Source organism: Tachypleus tridentatus, chromosome 11, assembly GCF_004210375.1.
Source record: "Tachypleus tridentatus isolate NWPU-2018 chromosome 11, ASM421037v1, whole genome shotgun sequence".
NCBI lineage: Eukaryota > Metazoa > Arthropoda > Merostomata > Xiphosura > Limulidae > Tachypleus > Tachypleus tridentatus.
This window is the reverse complement of record NC_134835.1, coordinates 31,388,436-31,411,583: the sequence shown is the minus strand read 5'-3', so window position 1 is coordinate 31,411,583 and position 23,148 is coordinate 31,388,436. Positions and strand designations below refer to the sequence as shown.

General features: G+C 30.7%; 1 long non-coding RNA gene across 3 annotated transcripts in view; it reads right to left on the bottom strand.

Moving 5' to 3' along the window:
* The window catches only part of LOC143231871 (uncharacterized), a 194,727-nt gene that overhangs the window by 5,194 nt on the left and 166,385 nt on the right, over positions 1-23,148 (bottom strand). For 2 of the 3 annotated variants that reach the window (XR_013017251.1, XR_013017248.1), the window contains 2 exons: positions 11,301-11,354; positions 10,678-11,026 (listed from right to left, as the gene is read on the bottom strand). This is a non-coding gene — a long non-coding RNA (uncharacterized LOC143231871). Of the gene's footprint in view, positions 1-10,677; positions 11,027-11,300; positions 11,355-23,148 lie in introns of those variants that run through there. The other variant, XR_013017249.1, reaches the window with a different exon arrangement.

The following is a 23,148-nucleotide window of genomic DNA, read 5'->3' as shown; positions in this document are numbered from 1 at the left end:
GTAGAATATTAATATTATACTCATCATAAAAAGTAGAATATTAAAATCATGCTAATTATGAAAAGTAGAATATTAATATTATACTCATCATGAAAAGTAGAATATTAATATTATACTCATCATAAAAAGTAGAATATTAATATTATACTCATCATGAAAAGTAGAATATTAAAATTATGCTAATCATATAAAGTAGAATATTAATATTATACTCATCATGAAAAGAAGAATATTAAAATTATGCTAATCATGAAAAGTAGAATATTAATATTATACTCATCATAAAAAGTAGAATATTAAAATTATGCTAATCATATAAATTAGAATATTAATATTACACTCATCATGAAAAGTAGAATATTAAAATTATGCTAATCATGAAAAATAAAATATTAAAATTATGCTAATCATGAAAAGTAGAATATTAATATTATACTGATAATAAAAAGTAGAATATTAACATTATACTCATCATGAAAAGAAGAATATTAAAATTATGCTAATTATGAAAAGTAGAATATTAATATTATACTCATCATGAAAAGTAGAATATTAAAATTATGCTAATTATAAAAAGTAGAATATTAATATTATGCTCATCATGAAAAGTAGAATATTAATATTTTACTCATCATGAAAAGTAGAATATTAATATTATACTCATCATAAAAAGTAGAATATTAATATTATACTCATCATGAAAAGTAGAATATTAATATTATACTCATCATAAAAAGTAGAATATTAATATTATACTCATCATGAGTAGTAGAATATTAATATTATACTCATCATGAAAAGTAGAATATTAAAATTATGCTAATCATATAAAGTAGAATATTAATATTACACTCATCATGAAAAATAGAATATTAATATTATACTCATCATGAAAAATAGAATATTAAAATTATACTCATCATGAAAAGTAGAATATTAATATTATACTCATAATAAAAAGTAGAATATTAATATTATACTCATAATAAAAAGTAGAATATTAATGTTATACTCATCATGAAAAGTAGAATATAAAAATTATGCTAATTATGAAAAGTAGAATATCAATATTATACTCATCATGAAAAGTAGAATATTAATATCATACTCATCATAAAAAGTAGAATATTAAAATTATACTCATAATAAAAAGTAGAATATTAATGTTATACTCATCATGAAAAGTAGAATATAAAAATTATGCTAATTATGAAAAGTAGAATATTAATATTATACTCATAATAAAAAGTAGAATATTAATATTATACTCATCATGAAAAGTAGAATATTAAAATTATGCTAATTATGAAAAGTAGAATATTAATATTATACTCATCATGAAGACTAGAATATTAAAATTATGCTAATTATGAAAAGTAGAATATTAATATTATACTCATCATGAAAAGTAGAATATTAAAATTATACTAATCATAAAAAGTAGAATATTAATATTATACTCATCATGAAAAGTAGAATATTAAAATTATGCTAATTATGAAAAGTAGAATATTAATATTATACTCATCATGAAAAGTAGAATATTAAAATTATGTTAATCATATAAAGTAGAATGTTAATATTATACTCATCATGAAAAGTAGAATATTAAAATTATACTCATCATGAAAAGTAGAATATTAATATTATACTCATCATAAAAAGTAGAATATTAATATTATATTCATCATGAAAAGTAGAATATTAAAATTATACTCATCATGAAAAGTAGAATATTAAAATTATGCTAATCATCAAAAATAGAATATTAAAATTATGCTAATCATATAAAGTAGAATATTAATATTATACTCATCATGAAAAGTAGAATATTAAAATTATGCTAATTATGAAAAGTAGAATATTAATATTATACTCATCATGAAAAGTAGAATATTAAAATTATGCTAATTATGAAAAGTAGAATATTAATATTATACTCATCATGAAAAGTAGAATATTAAAATTATGCTAATCATATAAAGCAGAATATTAATATTATACTCATCATGAAAAGTAGAATATTAATATTATACTCATCATGAAAAGTAGAATATTAATATTATACTCATCATGAAAAATAGAATATTAAAATTATACTCATCATGAAAAGTAGAATATTAATATTATACTCATGATAAAAAGTAGAATATTAAAATTATAATCATCATGAAAAGTAGAATATTAATATCATACTCATCATAAAAAGTAGAATATTAATATCATACTCATCATAAAAAGTAGAATATTAATATTATACTCATAATAAAAAGTAGAATATTAATGTTATACTCATCATGAAAAGTAGAATATAAAAATTATGCTTATTATGAAAAGTAGAATATCAATATTATACTCATAATAAAAAGTAGAATATTAATGTTATACTCATCATGAAAAGTAGAATATAAAAATTATGCTAATTATGAAAAGTAGTATATTACTATTATACTCATCATGAAAAGTAGAATATTAAAATTATGCTAATTATGAAAAGTAGAATATTAATATTATACTCATCATGAAGACTAGAATATTGAAATTATGCTAATTATGAAAAGTAGAATATTAATATTATACTCATCATGAAAAGTAGAATATTAAAATTATACTAATCATAAAAAGTAGAATATTAATATTATACTCATCATGAAAAGTAGAATATTAAAATTATGCTAATTATGAAAAGTAGAATATTAATATTATACTCATCATGAAAAGGAGAATATTAAAATTATGCTAATCATATAAAGTAGAATATTAATATTATACTCATCATAAAAAGTAGAATATTAAAATTATACTCATCATGAAAAGTAGAATATTAATATTATACTCATCATAAAAAGTAGAATATTAATATTATATTCATCATGAAAAGTATAATATTAAAATTATACTCATCATGAAAAGTAGAATATTAAAATTATGCTAATCATGAAAAATAGAATATTAAAATTATGCTAATCATATAAAGTAGAATATTAATATTATACTCATCATGAAAAGTAGAATATTAAAATTATGCTAATTATGAAAAGTAGAATATTAATATTATATTCATCATTAAAAGAAGAATATTAAAATTATGCTAATTATGAAAAGTAGAATATTAATATTATACTCATCATGAAAAGTAGAATATTAAAATTATTCTAATCATATAAAGTGGAATATTAATATTATACTCATCATGAAAAGTAGAATATTAATATTATACTCATCATGAAAAGTAGAATATTAATATTATACTCATCATGAAAAATAGAATATTAAAATTATACTCAACATGAAAAGTAGAATATTAATATTATACTCATCATGAAAAGTAGAATATTAAAATTATGCTAATTATGAAAAGTAGAATATTAATATTATACTCATCATGAAAAGTAGAATATTAAAATTATGCTAATTATGAAAAGTAGAATATTAATATTATACTCATCATGAAAAGTAGAATATTAAAATTATGCTAATCATATAAAGCAGAATATTAATATTATACTCATCATGAAAAGTAGAATATTAATATTATACTCATCATGAAAAGTAGAATATTAATATTATACTCATCATGAAAAATAGAATATTAAAATTATACTCGTCATGAAAAGTAGAATATTTATATTATACTCATGATAAAAAGTAGAATATTAAAATTATAATCATCATGAAAAGTAGAATATTAATATCATACTCATCATAAAAAGTAGAATATTAATATTATAATCATCATGAAAAGTAGAATATAAAAATTATGCTAATTATGAAAAGTAGAATATTAATATTATACTCATCATGAAAAGTAGAATATTAATATTATACTCATCATGAAAAGTAGAATATTAATATTTTACTCATCATGAAAAATAGAATATTAATATCATACTCATCATGAAAAGTAGAATATTAATATTATACTCATCATGAAAAGTAGAATATTAATATTTTACTCATCATGAAAAATAGAATATTAATATTATACTCATCATGAAAAGTAGAATATTAATATTATACTCATCATGAAAAGTAGAATATTAATATTTTACTCATCATGAAAAATAGAATATTAATATCATACTCATCATGAAAAGTAGAATATTAATATTATACTCATCATGAAAAGTAGAATATTAATATTTTACTCATCATGAAAAATAGAATATTAATATCATACTCATCATGAAAAGTAGAATATTAATATTATACTCATCATGAAAAGTAGAATATTAATATTATACTCATCATGAAAAGTAGAATATTAATATTTTACTCATCATGAAAAATAGAATATTAATATTATACTCATCTTGAAAAGTAGAACATTAATATTATACTCATCATGAAAAGTAGAATATTAATATTATACTCATCATGAAAAGTAGAATATTAATATTTTACTCATCATGAAAAATAGAATATTAATATCATACTCATCATGAAAAGTAGAATATTAATATTTTACTCATCATGAAAAGTAGAATATTAATATTTTACTCATCATGAAAAATAGAATATTAATATTATACTCATCATGAAAAGTAGAATATTAATATCATACTCATCATGAAAAATAGAATATTAATATTATACTCATCATGAAAAGTAGAATATTAATATTTTACTCATCATGAAAAGTAGAATATTAATATTATACTCATCTTGAAAAGTAGAATATTAAAATTATGCTAATTATGAAAAGTAGAATATTAATATTATACTCATCATGAAAAGTAGAATATTAAAATTATACTTATCATGAAAAGTAGATTATTAAAATTATGCTAATTATAAAGAGTAGAATATTAATATTATACTCATCATGAAAAGTAGAATATTAATATTATACAGGTCAGAAAACGAATTAATTGTTGAGTGAAGAGTTTTGTTTCTTTCCTTCTTGTCTTCAGTTTCAATCAGTAGTTTCTATCTTATATAATGTTCGTCATGATACCACTTAAGAACACGTGAGGTTTGTTACTCTGCAGAAATCAGATTGCTTTCATTCTATCCAGAATAACAGCACTGTTGAGAGCGTTTTTCTTCCGATAAAATTAGAATGAGGGTCGAAGTTGGGGAAGTTTGCTTAGATTAGTCGGTCTGTTGTCGAGAGAATCGTAATGGTCCATCGGAATGTCAGCTTACCAGTTCTATTGATTCGTTACATATAAAAACGTTACGGCGATCAATATTACATTTGCGCTACTAATCTTTTATCGATTTTAAGTGCGGTACTGACTGAGGTGTTAAATTCCTCTTGTGTGACAGTCGCATATCAAGTTCTTTTGTTCTCGAGCACAGGATGAGTATATTTCTTCAAGATTTAATCGCGAACAAAAACCCTTCTGCTTCAATTAGTCGAAAACACCGAACAAAGAGGCGAAGGGGGGGATATCATAGTCCGCTGGAAACAGTTTAATAATGCATGCGTTACGTTTTCTGGGCGAAACGTACGCAAACGAAATAAAATGAAAAGAGACAACACCACTAAAAGTTTTCGTTAAACAATAGCGAGTAGATTTCTGCTTAAAAGTATTTTGTTCTTGGATAAATTGGTTATTACTTGTTTTCCAGAAGGGCCGGATGAATACGCAGAGAATGGGGACAGAAACGTTGTGACGGAAAATAAAGGACATTGACGGAAAAATTGTCGGTTATTCATGCGCTGTTTTTAGTACTTTGGTCACCGAAAAATTCGTTTTGAATACACTAATAATCGCTGGTCTTAATTTGTGTGGTAAACATCGGCAAGGGTTGGTGCTCGAGTTTGTTGTTATTTATGCGCAACGCTCCACTATGGAAAATACGCTTTGTTTACCATGGGAAATCGAATTCTGAGTTTTAGTGGAAAATCCATGAATTTACCCCTGATTCATTGGGTTGGGGAGAAAGGAAGATACGTCGTCTAGTGGAATGAAAAATAAAATAATTAAAGCACATGAAAAAAGTGAGAAACCTGCAACATTTCATCGCGTTAAATCGACGTTTTCAACTTGTAAATATCTGTATATATTAACCCTACATTTTAAGCGTTTTCAATTCCAAGATTCTCGTACACTATTATATGAACGCACTATTGTTCCAGATGCGTATAATATTTTTCCTAATATTTAAAGTAACTGTTAATCCCACTGGTCGTTGGTAAAAAGAGTAGCCCCAGTGCTGTCGGGTGGGTGGTGATGACTAGCTGCCTTCCCTCTAGTCTTATACTGCTAAATTAGAGATGACTAGCGCAGATAGCACTCGAGTAGCTTTGCGCGAAATTCAAAACAAACCAAATCTAATATTCAACATCCATGCAGGAATAACCAGGGCAGGTCAGTGGTTTTTAGTTTTATCACGTGCTTGTGGCTCGAGATCGAAGAACTGTGTGCAGTAATCACGTTTTTGAAATGTGTCGTAAGCACACTCAGACACATAAAAAACAAAAAGCAAAACACGAGAAAAATAGGTCAGCTGCACATACATTTATTGTTGGATATAGCCCTACGCTCGTGACTGTCCAACAATAATTTCGATAAATTATAATCAAATTATACCTTGATCTCTTCTAGAATAACTACTGTGAATGAATGCCCTTTTAATTTTTTTTTAATTTTGAGATTGTTTAAAAGCAGATAAAAAATTGCAATTCATATGTAGTAGTGCTTCCAGCGTATGTGGAACTCAAAGAGAAGCCAACAATGTATCTCAGGACGGCTGATATGGGTATCAACACTTTTAACCAAAATAAAAAACAACGTTTCAATCTTCTTGGGTCATCTTCAGGTTAACAAAATTAGTTTGTTTGTTTTGTTCCGTTTTAGAAATAGGTAACGGTAGTCCATTGAAGTAAAACTAAAAATAACAAGAATATTTAAAAACGCACAGTATCCAATTTAACAGCAAGAACCTCAAGGTTAGATCTTGAAACGTCAAGAACACTCGTATGTTTTAACGGTTAAAAATTAACGATTTGAATATTGAGACAACGTGTTAAGTGACATCAGAAACTGCTAAAACTAGCTTGAATGAATGTGATTACATTTGTTAACCGTTGTATTTAGGTGTGTATAGTCATGAGTAGGAAGTAACTTGTAGAATTAGTGTCATATATGGATGAAAGAAAGCTTGAGAAGAAATGTCTGTTTGTTGTGAATTTTGCACAAAGCTACTCGAGGGCTATCTGCGCTAGCCGTCCCTAATTTAGCAGTGTAAGACTAGCTAGAGAGAAGGCAGCTAGTCATCACCACTCACCGCCAACTCTTGGGCTACTCTTTTACCAACGAATAGTGGGATTGACCGTCACATTATAACGCCCCCACGGCTGAAAGGGCGAACATGTTTGGTGCGACCGGGATTCGAACCCGCAACCCTCGGATAACAAAATTAACTGTTAAAAAAGGAACACGTAATTTTTTTAGTTAATGAAAACAAAAATCACCAAAATGCAAAATTAATACAATAAGTTGATTAAATGTAATTTCTCAAGTTATAAAACGTTATTACAATACGTTAAAAAGGTCTATGGAGCATTAATATTAAGATTAGTACGTCAGAATTTCTGGCCAAAATAAATTAATAGTTTTGACCAGTTTATTAACTGAATGTTTTAATTACAAATATCAATTAGGAAGTTGGAAATTTGTTACCTAAGTGTCCTTTTATTTAACCTAAAGTTTTGTGAGTCTATATTTAAGTTTGAATTTGATATTATTTGCCTGGCACACGTTTGGAAAACCCACCCACGAAAAAACTTCAGGCGGGCGAGGCCTTATCCGCTAGATGTCGCTGTAAATCAAATATGAAGATGAGGATACCTTGTTTCGCAGCTTATTGAGGAAGCCTAGGTGGCCTCAAAATGTGTAATTGACCATTACGAACTGTGAATAAAACTAACATGTTTGTTTCAGGCCCAGGGTCAGCAGGGAGCCCACGTACCACAGATCCATTCAAAATTCAATCATCTTATCACGTCCCACAAATTTCATTGTTATTCTGCGCTAACATTTAAACACCTAAAGAAATATAATACACTGTACTTAAAAAAAAATCCATCTCTACTTCTTGTGCGTCATTAAACGTATTCATAGTTTTGGAAACTAGTAAGAACGAGTGTGGATGTGCTTTGTAATTAACGTTTTAAAGGTTACGAAACTTCTTAGTTTTAGTTTTTACTTTCAAATCTGAGACCTTAGAACTGGTTCAAACGTAAATAGAAACATGAGACCTTAGAACTGGTTCAAACGTAAATAGAAACATAATTGTTGTAATTCTCATTCTTATATGTGTTTTACTAAACTACAGAATAGTGGAGTAAGTAGTTTCTTTGTGTCTCTCGAATACTCATAATATCAGCCTTAGTTTGTTTGAGTTCAACAAATACTCATAATATCAGCCTTAGTTTGTTTGAGTTCAACAAATACTCATAATATCAGCCTTAGTTTGTTTGAGTTCAACAAGTACTCAGAATATCAGCCTTAGTTTGTTTGAGTTCAACAAATACTCATAATATCAGCCTTAGTTTGTTTGAGTTCAACAAATACTCAGAATATCAGCCTTAGTTTGTTTTAGTTCAGCAAATACTCATAATATCAGCCTTAGTTTGTTTTAGTTCAACAAATACTCATAATATCAGCCTTAGTTTGTTTGAGTTCAACAAATACTCAGAATATCAGCCTTAGTTTGTTTTAGTTCAGCAAATACTCAAAATATCAGCCTTAGTTTGTTTTAGTTCAGCAAATACTCAGAATATCAGCCTTAGTTTGTTTTAGTTCAGCAAATACTCAAAATATCAGCCTTAGTTTGTTTAAGTCCAACAAATACTCAGAATATCAGCCTTAGTTTGTTTTAGTCCAACAAATACTCAGAATATCAGCCTTAGTTTGTTTAAGTCCAACAAATACTCAGAATATCAGCCTTAGTTTGTTTAAGTCCAACAAATACTCAGAATATCAGTCTTAGTTTGTTTAAGTCCAACAAATACTCAGAATGTCAATCATAGTTCTGAAGATGTCAGTTAATACTTTTCTCATAAACTTGGTCATGATTCAAACACTTTCTGTGTGTCTGCGGCATAAACGTCACCAAGTAAAAAAACAAGTATGAACCATATATGTAAAACGTATCAAAACTCGAAAACACTCTTATATTAAAGCACTTTTGAACGCACGTTTTTCCACAGCCTAACTGGTTCAGTTAACATCAAAATCGCGATTTTGTTTGAGCTCAATTCAACTGATAAAAGTCAATAAACTTACCAAACATAGAGAAGTAAGTCGTATCTTAGAAAATCTAGACCACTGAAATGTTTAAAAAACATGTTAATACTATTTGGTCAATACAATTTGGAATTCATCATGACTACTATTTTTCATGGGTTCGGCATGGCCAAGCGTGTTAAGACGTTCAACTCGTCATCTGATGGTCCCGGGTTCGAATCCCCGTCGCACCGAACATGCTCGTCCATTCAGCCTTGGGGGCGTAATAATGTGACAGTGAATCCCACTATTCAAATTTTTCATGTGCTACTAATATTCTTACTTAAGTTTCATTTTAGTGATTTCTTTACTGTCGTAGGTTACAAACTAACTCTTTTATTCAAATGTGTTACAAAAACTTCATTCGATAAATAATGATTGAGGACATTTTAACAAAGTCCATAACCTAGATATATACATAACAAGAAACGTTTAACTAAAGTATTTATTAACTTCATAAACCCGAAAAAAAATGCCAAAAATGTTTATCAACATTATGAACAAGGAAAATGTAAACAGAACTGTTTATAAACACATTTACAAAAAAAAATGTTTAGAGACGTGACGAATAAGGAACTTCTAAACAGAAGTATTTGTCAACGTATTAAACGAAGGACTTTTACACAGAAGTGTTTATCAAAATAATAAACAAGGAAGTTTTACACAGAAGTGTTTATCAAAATAATAAACAAGGAAGTTTTACACAGAAGCGTTTACCAAAATGATAAACGAAGGACTTTTACACAGAAGTGTTTACCAAAATGATAAACAAAATAATTTTACACTGAAACGTTTATCAAAATGATAAACAAGTAACTTTTACACAGAAGTGTTTATCAAAATGATAATCAAGGAACTTTTACAGAAAAACATTTATCAAAATGATAAACAAGGAACTTTTACACAGAAGTGTTTATCAAAATAATAAACAAGGAAGTTTTACAGAGAAGTGTTTATCAAAATAATAAACAAGGAAGTTTTACACAGAAGTGTTTATGAAAATAATAAACAAGGAAGTTTTACAGAAGTGTTTATCAAAATGATAAACAAGTAACTTTTACACAGAAGTGTTTATCAAAATGATAAACAAGTAACTTTTACACAGAAGTGTTTATGATTTTGATAAACAAGTGACTTTTTCACAGAAGTGTTTATCAAAATGATAAACAAGTGACTTTTACACAGAAGTGTTTATCAAAATGATAAACAAGTGACTTTTACACAGAAGTGTTTATGATTTTGATAAACAAGTGACTTTTACACAGAAGTGTTTATCAAAATGATAATCAAGGAACTTTTACAGAAAAGCGTTTATCAAAATGATAAACAAGGAACTTTTACACAGAAGCGTTTATCAAAAGTAAGTCAATGTATCTCTTTCAATAATCTTAGTAAAAAAGATAATTTCCAAAATAAAAATGTTGTAATTACCAATAAAAGACTCTACAAGTTGACGAGCATTCTTAATAAAGAACAAATGAAAACTATTTAAACTCATGTTCTTATCAATCTAACATGTGATGATGTTCATAGTCAAGTTCTTTCAATGGTGCCTAATCAGATTAGAACTTCCGGACATCTTTAACTCGAGATCCTTCACTAAGCCTCGCTTTATGTGTACCAACAGAAGACGGTTCACACCTTCTTGTTAGAGAGAAACGAGAGGCACTATTTTTCCCACTTTGAACCGACTTAACTGAATTTGTTGTTGTTTTTCCGTGTGAAAATACTTAACTTCGTGAATTCCAAGTGTTCCGTTGTTAGGATTATTCAAGATGTTGTGGCTAAAAGAAAATTAATTATTGGTAAAAACAAGAAGAACGGAATTACTGAAAATACCAAACAACACACGAAAACAACATTTATTAGTTTACGCAATTTTTGTTTTAACCCTAAAACCACCTAGAAATGGCCATTCGGAGGACACCAAATTTTAGTTTTTGTATAATACAATACAATACAAGTGAAAACAACTGTAGGAAAAAAATAGGAGAGTGGAGGTTTTGCAAGCAGGTATACATCCTAATTGTTGCATGCAACGAAAAAAGACAAACTTACATTGCAAGGAGGTTAAGTCAAATTCTGGTGGTTTAAGGTCGTCTTGAGTCAACACTAAAATGATACAACTAATATTAATATCAAGTGGTTTCTGTAAAAAGGCTGTAAAAAAGATTAAAATAACTGATAATGTACCATAACTTTTGTAAATATATATTAAAAGGATACATAATAAATACATAACTTATAATGGACGCTATTTATTTATTTATTAGTTGAGTGACCTTAGTTCCTTCTTAGAATCGGGAAAAAAAAAAATCCAGGCTATTTTTCACTCAATCAAGTCATTTAAACCGAAGGCAAATTCTTAGGTTTTGTCCAATTATAAATAACGTTGTGAAAGCATATAGATACAGTTACAACTAAAAATCCGTGGATTTGATTGTAGTACAGATGAACATTTGAGTTAAGGTTCTTATAAATTTAAAGTCGAAATCAACTTTTGTTTTGAAAATGAAAAACTTAACTTTGAATTGGAAACGAAAAACTGAAAATTGGTTTAAGTCTGGAAAACGAACATTAATTAGGAATTTCATAAAGAACTCGAAAATTGATCACAAATTGAAATCCGGGCATCGGTTGAGAAGTGAAACTTAACATAAAGGTTGTTCAAGCATTTCGTGATGACGAGAAACCCACTTGAAGTAAAAAATTATCTCAAGACGGCTGGCGTTGGTATTAAAATTTTATTTTAATAAAAGTTTCAACATCCATTACTACAAGCATCTTATCATGTTCGTAGACTCACTTTTTTTTTTAAATAAACACGAATCACAGATCCTTTAGAATTATTGTACATTCATCACAAGGTTAAAGTACAGCGTTATTTCTGTGTGTGTTCTACAACTATAGATTATACTTTCTTTGGACACTATTCAATGATGTACCATCTTGTCATTCTGAGTTGGACACTATTCAATGATGTAGCACCTTGTCATTCTGAGTTGGACACTATTCAATGATGTACCACCTTATCCTTCTGAGTTGGACACTATTCAATGATGTAGCACCTTATCATTCTGAGTTTGACACTATTCAATGATGTAGCACCTTGTCATTCTGAGTTGGACACTATTCAATGATGTAGCACCTTGTCATTTTGAGTTGTACACCATTCAATCATGTACCACCTTTTCATTCTGAGTTGAATTAGTAATTGAAACTGTGGCCACATTGCGTACATTTTATCACTTCCAGACTGCGTGAACATTATTCGCGATATTCTGGTAATTCCATAATATGTGGCTCGGCATGGCCAGGTGGTTAAGACACTCGACCCGTAATCCGAGGGTCGCGGATTCGAATCCCCGTCACACCAAACATGCTTGCCATTTTAGCCGTGGCGACGTTATAATGTTACTATTAATCCCACTATTCGTTGGTAAAAGAGTAGTCCAAGAGTTGGTGGTGGGTGGTGATGACTAGCTGCCTTCCTTCTAGTCTTACACTGCTAAATTAGGGACGTCTAGCGCAGACAGCCCTCGTGTAGCTTTGCGCGAAATTCAAAAAACGAACAAACCATAATACGTTATACGGACGTTGTATTATACATAATATCTTATACGGATGTTGTATCATACATAATATGTAATACGGATGTTGTACCATGCATAATATGTAATACGGATGTTGTATCATGCATAATATGTAATACGGATGTTGTATCATACATAATATGTAATACGGATGTTGTATCATGCATAATATGTAATACGGATGTTGTATCATACATAATATGTAATACGGATGTTGTATCATACATAATATGTAATACGGATGTTGTATCATACATAATATGTAATACGGATGTTGTATCATGCATAATATGTAATACGGATGTTGTATCATGCATAATATGTAATACGGATGTTGTATTATCCATAATATGTAATACGGATGTTGTATTATACATAATATGTAATACGGATGTTGTATTATACATAATATGTAATACGGATGTTGTATCATACATAATATGTAATACGGATGTTGTATCATGCATAATATGTAATACGGATGTTGTATTATACATAATATGTAATACGGATGTTGTATTATACATAATATGTAATACGGATGTTGTATCATACATAACATTATAGAACTCCTCACCACAGAACTTTTGAGGAAAAGAATTCCAAAATTACTCACTATGTATGGTAATAACTGTATATGTGTATGGTAAGATTTTGTAACAACTGTATATTTGTATGGCAAGATTTTGTAACAACTGTATATTTGTATGGCAAGATTTTGTAATAACTGTATATTTGTATGGTAAGATTTTGTAATAACTGTATATTTGTATGGTAAGATTTTGTAATAACTGTATATTTGTGTGGCAAGATTTTGTAATAACTGTATATTTGTATGGTAAGATTTTGTAACAACTGTATATTTGTATGGTAAGATTTTGTAACAACTGTATATTTGTATGGTAAGATTTTGTAATAACTGTATATTTGTATGGTAAGATTTTGTAACAACTGTATATTTGTACGGTAAGATTTTGTAATAACTGTATATTTGTATGGTAAGATTTTGTAACAACTGTATATTTGTATGGTAAGATTTTGTAATAACTGTATATTTGTATGGTAAGATTTTGTAACAACTGTATATTTGTATGGTAAGATTTTGTAATAACTGTATATTTGTGTGGTAAGATTTTGTAACAACTGTATATTTGTGTGATAAGATTTTGTAATAACTGTATATTTGTATGGTAAGATTTTGTAACAACTGTATATTTGTATGGTAAGATTTTGTAACAACTGTATATTTGTATGGTAAGATTTTGTAATAACTGTATATTTGTATGGCAAGATTTTGTAACAACTGTATATTTGTATGGCAAGATTTTGTAACAACTGTATATTTGTATGGTAAGATTTTGTAACAACTGTATATTTGTATGGTAAGATTTTGTAACAACTGTATATTTGTATGGCAAGATTTTGTAACAACTGTATATTTGTATGGCAAGATTTTGTAACAACTGTATATTTGTATGGCAAGATTTTGTAACAACTGTATATTTGTATGGCAAGATTTTGTAACAACTGTATATTTGTATGGTAAGATTTTGTAACAACTGTATATTTGTATGGCAAGATTTTGTAACAACTGTATATTTGCATGGTAAGGTTTTGTAACAACTGTATATTTGTATGGTAAGGTTTTGTAACAACTGTATACTTGTATGGTAAGAGTTTGTAACAACTGTATATTTGTGTGATAAGATTTTGTAACAACTGTATATTTGTATGGTAAGATTTTGTAACAACTGTATATTTGTGTGATAAGATTTTGTAACAACTGTATATTTGTATGGTAAGGTTTTGTAACAACCATGTATTTGTATAGTTAGGTATGGTAAGGTTTTGTAACAACCATGTATTTGTATAGTTAGGTATGGTAAGATTTTGTAACAACTGTATATTTGTATAGTTAGGTATGGTAAGATTTTGTAACAACTGTATATTTGTATGGTAAGGTTTTGTAACAACTGTATACTTGTATGGTAAGAGTTTGTAACAACTGTATATTTGTGTGATAAGATTTTGTAACAACTGTATATTTGTATGGTAAGATTTTGTAACAACTGTATATTTGTGTGATAAGATTTAGTAACAACTGTATATTTGTATGGTAAGGTTTTGTAACAACCATGTATTTGTATAGTTAGGTATGGTAAGGTTTTGTAACAACCATGTATTTGTATAGTTAGGTATGGTAAGATTTTGTAACAACTGTATATTTGTATAGTTAGGTATGGTAAGATTTTGTAACAACTGTATATTTGTGTGGTAAGGTTTTGTAACAAGCATGTATTTGTATAGTTAGGTATGGTAAGGTTTTGTAACAACTGTATATTTGTATAGTTAGGTATGGTAAGATTTTGTAACAACTGTATATTTGTATGGTAAGGTTTTGTAACAACCATGTATTTGTATAGTTAGGTATAGTAAGGTGTTATCCTGTTAAATAATGAGGTGATTTTTTGTTACTTTAACGTTTCTACCTGAAGATAGCCACCTGAAGATAACCACATCTGTGGTCCCATAGGTTTTTCCATGGAGAGATTTTACTCATTTCCAACAATTTTGTTTCCATATACTGTAGTTACTTCAGTCATGTTATTATGGCCTCCCTGTGCTACATTAGTAGCAGTATTTACCTTATTAGCAGTGCCTAATTTTGAGATGATGGATAAGAGGAACAACAGCACTCACCGCCAACTGTTGGGCTACCGTAATCGAACGGTAAGACTTAGCAGACGCTTTTATGACACACCTACTTTCCCAAAGTGCTGAGGGCAATTTTGGGGTAAAATAACGCGGACTATTAATCCTCGGATCCTCAGTCGGACACCCTAATTACTAGGCCACGCCCGGTCCATTTGTCATTGTACAGATGATGTGATGAGATTGGAATAATTTTGTCAACCATTTTGCGCTTGTTTTTGGCCAGTAATGAACAGATGTGGAAATATCAGATGATTTGTTGTTTCTCTACATCATAAACCAATGGCGGATTATATTCAGTCACTCTACGCGCTAACCAAGAAAGAAACTGCTTTGATTTGAGATCATTCTAAGGGCTATTCAAGCGGCGTAGGGTTTTGTAATTCCTTAACATGTTATTACAGCAACAGACGGAAGCTTGTGGTCATTATTTTATTTTATTTCGTGATCGGATTGCTTCAAGTGCAAGATGTTTGTTGATAAACACGTATAACACCATCTTCTACAATCGTTTCCCTTGACAGCTCATCAGAGAATGTAAAACTGACATGAAAGATTGTCCTGACATGTTTGAACTTGCCAGAAATGTTATTTACCAGTATTAAATAATTAAACTACATGCCGCACTATTTATCAGCCGCTGCGCGCGCTATCCGTGAGATATACTCTATTTATTTGTAATGTTACTAAACAGTACTGGTTATAATGTTTAACATATACATTTTAATTCGTGTTCGTTTCTTACTATTATGATTTGTTATTCAGTTTATTTTGCTTTGTTAACTCATCATATGGAGCGAGGACACAAAAATCTCCTGAGATAGCCGATGTAACGTTCTTGAAATTACACCAGAAAATATGCTGCTAACAAATAATATCCTAGTGAAGAAATAACATATTCTATTCTTTATAAGTAAGAACGCAAGAACAGTTCATGTAATTAGCTATACTCACCACAAGGTTGACTTTAAGCCTTGATCCAAATAGGTGCTTGCTCTGACTGGAAGTTCAAATAGGTGCTTGCTCTGATTGGAAGTTCAAATAGGTGCTTGCTCTGATTGGAAGTTCATATTAATTTTGTTGATACACGATTATGTCATTTTTTGCTTAGTTTTTTCTGTGTAAACAAATTGTTTAACTCTAAGTCTCGGGGTTCAGGAAGTTTCGCAACAGAAAACGTAAAGTTGCCAAGCCTGTTGTTCCTGTAGATAAAGTGTATCCCTCTTGTTAAGATCCCCAAACGATTTCTTTGTTAGTGACAAGTGTTAGTAAACGCTGTTTCGAGTTATACATTCTTTCAATGTTACAGTGTTTGAGACTGACCATATGAATGTGTCATTCTTGTCAAGGTTTGCTGCAGTTCAGGTCCATCAGCACGATTAACTGAGTTTCGATTAGCATTATATTAAAAGATGTAAGGAATTATTTTATTAATAACTATTAATATCAATATTATGTTAAAAGATGTAAGGTTTTCTTCTATTAGTAACTATTAATATTAATATTATATTAAAAGATTTAAGGTTTTATTCTATTAGTAACTATTAATATTAATATTATGTTAAAAGATGTAAGGTTTTATTTTATTAATAACTATTAATATTGTATTTAATAGTGAAACAACTTCGCTTTAGTTGTTATTTCATCTATCACTGGTGGAAGTTACAGACCCTGAAACCCACCCTTAAAGTTATCCCTTCTATTAAAATCATATGGACTTGTTTGTTTATTTGGAGTTAAGCCACACAATGGGCTATCAGTGTTTTTCCCAGCACAGGTTAAAATGGAGATGAAGTTGACACTTTGTTCTCTATTTTATTTTATAAAAGTTTTAATACCCACACCAGCCGTCTTGAGATACATTTTTATTTCAAGTGGGTTTTCTCGTCATCAAGAACCTCTGAGGATATTACTGAACCTCTGAGGATATTAACATTATAGCATCGACCATCAAATACACAGTCTAAATATTCTAATCATAATGTGATGCTCGATCGAAGATATATAAACCAACTTTGTTGTCTTCCTTCATGAACTCAGACCGCCACTTGCGTTCCTGGTCAACAGTTTCAGTGAAGCCTTATTTCTCGTTATGAGGTGGTCTTATTTGGAAATTTAAGCTCTATTAGTAGTTTAGGAATGACTCTCAAAAACGTAATTTTATCTAACAAACGAGAACTGAGATTTGTTTTCAGTAAAACTCATTCAGCCGAAAACATAGACTCTGCTTATTTGGTACTATTAATCATGGTACTGAAGATGAACAGTGCACTCAGGATACAGGATTTGGGTATTAACAAAGTTTTTGAACAATACTTCGGTGACTTATGATAATAGTACGAAACTTTAGTAATAATTTGTAGGTGTTGTGATAGCGAATGGTTTTGTTCAGTTTATTATAGTAATTTATTATACTTATATGACAGTTTGCATGTGTTATGATGGTGAGGAATCTTGTTGGCAGATTTATCATAGTGATTATACGAGACTTTAATGGCAGTTTGTAGTTTGTGTGGCAGTAACAGATTCTGTTGCGAGTTTTATACCTGTAACTATTACCATGGTTTAATATTTGTTCAGTGCAAGACTTGGATACTTTAGTATTTGTTTGGTGCAAGAATTTTGTAATCGTTTATAATTTCAAATAAATATTTGTATTGGTTTGGTTTATTTTGAATTTCGCACAAAGCTACTCGAGGGCTATCTGTGCTAGCCGTCCCTAATTTAGCAGTGTAAGACTTAAGGGAAGGCAGCTAGTCATCACCACCCACCGCCACCTCTTAGGCTATTCTTTCACCAACAAATAGTGGGATTGACCGTCACATAATAACGCCCACACAGCTGAAAGGGCGAGCGTGTTTGGTGTGACGGGAATTCGAATCTGTGAACTTCGGATTACGAGTCGAGTGCCATAACCACCTGGCCATGCAGGGGCCTACTTGTATTGCAAAAGAAAAAACAAGTCAACACACAGGTTGTTGTTTTTTTCAATTCAAATCTTCGGTGAAACTGAAACTGGAACCCAATTAATCAACAAACAAATATTCAATTTTAAATGGATTTAAAAAAACAATAAAAATTAACTGTAAAAATTAACTACAAACATACTTGTCTATCAAATATTGTCTTTCTGTTTTATTATTCACAAACTTGACATTTACACACACTATACGAACACCAACATACATAGATCCAGTGGTATAAGCCTTGAAATTAAACTGATCCAAATTAAGTGTATAGATTTTTTTTTTTTCGAGTTTCACGCAAAGCTACACGAAAGCTATCTGCGCTGGCTGTCCCTAATTTAGAAGTTAAGACTAGAGGGAAGGCAACTAGTCATCACAACCTACCGCCAATTCTTGGGCTACTCTTTTACCAACGAATAGTAGGATTGACTGTAACATTATAACGCCCCCACGGTTGAAAGGGAGAGCATGTTTGGTGTGACAGGAATTCGAACCCGCGACCCTCAGATTACGAGTGGAACGCCTTAATACACCTAGCCATGCTGGGCCTAAGTGTATAGAAGTGATCATTATGTTTCCAATTGATATGGTCAGCTGTGTTGTAGCACTGAACTCGTAATCCGAGGGTCGCGGGTTCGAATCCCCGTCGCATCAAACATGCTCGTCCTTTTAGCTGTGGGGGCGTTATAATGTTCTCGATTAAAGCCACTCTTCGTTCGTAAAATAGTAGCCCAAGAGTTGGCGGTGGGTGGTGATGACTAGCTGCTTTCCCTCTAGTCTTACACTGCTAAATTAGGGACGGCTAGCGCAGATAGCCCCTTGTGTAGTTTTGCGCGAAATTCAAAAACAAACAAACTCTAACTGATATTTTACGGTCCAGTAATGTTAAACACAGTACTAACATTTTCAATAACTGCAACAAGATCCATTTTGATTTTATCTTTCTCGTTTTATTTGTTATTGCATAATACGTAATCTTCAGTAGTAGAAGAAAGACACGTCTAACTGGTTCATCTTTTGACCGCATCAACTTTATCTTACAGAGCTTCTTCTTACAGCCGCGTTCGAGCATATCGACCAATCAGGTTCGACAGCTTCTCAAAATTAGTACCACTTCTTAGAATCCAATGTGTAACAAACTTGTCGGCCCTGATAAAGGCTAGTAATGATACGGTTCATAGGACCTGTAAATACTGGATTACTTAAATTATATACCTTCTATATAAGCCCTAGACAGTTTCACATCTTGATATTGGCTGCTTAAATTGGGGGAAAAAGAAAAATTCTGACTCTTAGATGTTTTACATTGTTCGTAACACTGATCAATTTATTAGCATAAGAAGAAAAAACGTTGTTAGAAAACACAGACGGATTTATTAGAATATCCATATTTGTTTAATAAAAGCTGGATTTATTTATTAGAGAGTAAAAGAACACACAGCATTATTTAATCACACACTACTAACAGGGATATTCTTGAAAAAGCAAAATTAAAAGCGCTAAACATAACAACTCAATACACGAATAAAAATCTTTGATTGGTAAACAGATTTACAAATATAAAAATATTCAACGAAATGTATCTTGTATTTATTCAATTAATTTCGCATGAAGCTGCTCGAGGACTACATGCGCCAGCCGTCCCTAATTTAGAAGTGATAGACTAGAAGGAAGTCGGCTAGTAGCGCCACTTACCACCAACTCTTGAGCTACTCTGTACTAATGAATAGTAAAATTGACTGTCACGTTATAACGCTCCTACGGCTGCAAGGGTGAGCATGTTCGATTGGAGGATTCGATTCCACGATTCCCCAGATTGCCAGTAGTGTCCCACTTACCATTAGGCCATGACTAGTTTGAACAGTCTGAGACCAGGAATTATTGATCAAACCGTTAATATGTAAATAACTAAAAGCTGCCAAGTTAAGTAACTACTGAGAAAAGTGTTATATGTATGAATTATTGGACAAAGTCTGAGAATACGAACTGTTAAAAAAAACAACACAACATTAAATAGGTAAATAACCAGAATCTGCCAAATTAATTAATTAATTGTTGAAAAGTTATTACTAACCTGGATGAACCGAACAAACTGTTTAGTATTGAAATAATTCGTATCAAAACAAACATAAATTATATTTAATTTATATATAATTTCATCATTCAGCCCCCAAATAAGAATACACAGGTTTCAGGCTTCTATTTGTTTTCAAAACTATCCTCTAACTATGTGCTAACACATTCACTCAGTTAATCATAAATGTGCAAACAAACGTGTTTCGTCCTTGGGTTTGGTTTATTTCGAATTTCGCGCAAAGCTACTCGAGGGCTATCTGCGCTAGCCGTCCCTAATTTAGCAGTGTAAGACTAGAGGGAAGGCAGCTAGTCATCACCACCCACCGCCAACTCTTGGGCTACTCTTTCACCAACGAATAGTGGGATTGACCGTCACATTATAACGTCCCCACGGCTGAAAGGGCGAGCATGTTCAGTACGACGTGGATTCGAACCCGCGACCTTCAGGTTACGAGTCGCACGCCTTAACCCAAATGGCCATGCCGGGCCTCATCCTTGGGTCATCACTATACGTACAGCGCATTTTCCACCATTCTTATGGTACCGATATCATTTAAAATTAATTATTTAACTAATAAGTTTTTTTTTTTTGTGATAATGTTCGGTTCGTTCATTCTTTAAGCAGCTTCTATGACTATCTGTTCGCTCGTCGACTGCATTACTTGCTATCTCACAAGTAAATGACGATCTCTTTAAGACAGATGTTTCCATTACAGATAACCGCATCTGATTGATCAAGTAAAGATTAGTGAGATCTGCTCAATCTATATAAAAAAAAAAATAATTTCTGCCATCGGGTGTGCCCTTTCTTCAAGGCATTCTTTTCTGTTACATATAATACAACGATGTAAGTAATTTATTCCAGAGAGATAATTTTCCCTTGGGAAGCGACTGACAGAGGCAGGCGACTCGCATAAGTGAATAGACAGGAAGATTTAGTCATAAAAAAATAATAAAAAAGCAAGAGAGTTTGTGAACCGGCACGTTGCGTTCTCGCACGTTTAACGAGTCACAACCGTTCTCAAAGGGTTAAGAGGTTGGCTGGTTGTTGTTGTTTTTTTTCTGTTTTGTTTTTTAAGGTAACAGCTTTCTTTGGGTCGTTTGCACTGCTTCAAGCAAGTGACGCTTGTTATTTCATATCCTCTGCTTCTTGGTGGTTAGCTACTCTGAATAGTTTTATTTATTGTAATAATTATTAAAATATTCAAAAGCAATTAAACAAAATTTAAAAATTATTCAAGTGGCTTCGATCTCCGTGACAGTCTTATCATAAATATAATTACACTTCATTATTTTAGGGAATAATGTGTCGCCTAATGAGGAACATGTCCTGACACGTTTTGAAACGTACACAGTTTTATTAATTATTATAAAAGATAATGGGCAGACTAAAGAACTATCGCCACATATCCTCGTTACCATGTTGTTGCCCTTGAAAGCCACAATACTTTCTTGGATACCAGCTTCTGTCTGGGGCAAGTTTTTAATCCGCTCTTTATTTTTTGTTGTTGTTGTTATTGCCTGAATTAAGGGTTCTTTGTATGGGTTGTGCCCTTCAGATTAGTCATGAAGCAGTAACAAATGAATATTCAGTATGCAAATATTCTAGAGTTGTTTGCTGTAATACGTGCTTATCGAGGAGTGATTAAAACAGATTGGACAACTGGATAACTTCTGTTTTAGTGATATGATATGTATATTTTGTTATTGTGTCGTATCTTTGTTTGTTTATATAACTTCTGCGAAACCTTGGGAAACTGATACTTGCTCAGTTGCGTTGCTCCAGTCCTGTTTTGTCGCTGAGACGACACGTAAACGAAACGTCTACAAGAAATTAATAACTGCTAGTCTTAAAGAAACGAGCTACTTCCTTCATTCCCCACCCACACACACACACACGCACACGCGCACACACACATCTATATAAAACACTTAAAAATATTATTTCGACTTCGTGACTTCTGAGCAAGTTAAAGCAACGAAAAGATCGTTTGTTTGTTTGGAATTAGCACAAAACTACACAATGGGCTACCCGTGCTCTGCCCACCACGAGTATCGAAACCTGTTTGTTTTTTTTTAGCGGTGTGAGTCCGCAAACGTACCGCTGTGTCACTGATGGAGGTGGGCTGAACGAAAGGAAACACGTTTTCTGGTGGTAAAATTATAATCATATTGTTTTTTGTTGTTTGTTTTCATAAAACATAAGATAGATTTTGACCTCTCCTTTTGCTCTCTGACTATGTAGAGATATTCGACTTGGAATATTTTTTATGTGGAGTCTTCCTGATACAGTGTTTATTTGTGTATGAAACAGAGACTAAACCATTAGATATCAAGCATGCCTTACACGTAATGCAATTTACTAAATTAGTAGCGCGATCAACAACGAAACATAATAATAAATATATATATGTAAATACCGATACACTAAGTGGCAATAACAGAGTCTGTCGCATCGAACATGCTCGCCCTTTCAGCCGTGGGGACGATATAATGTGACGGTCAATCCCACTGTTCGTTGATAAAATGTAGCCCAAGAGTTGCCGGTGGGGGGGGGTG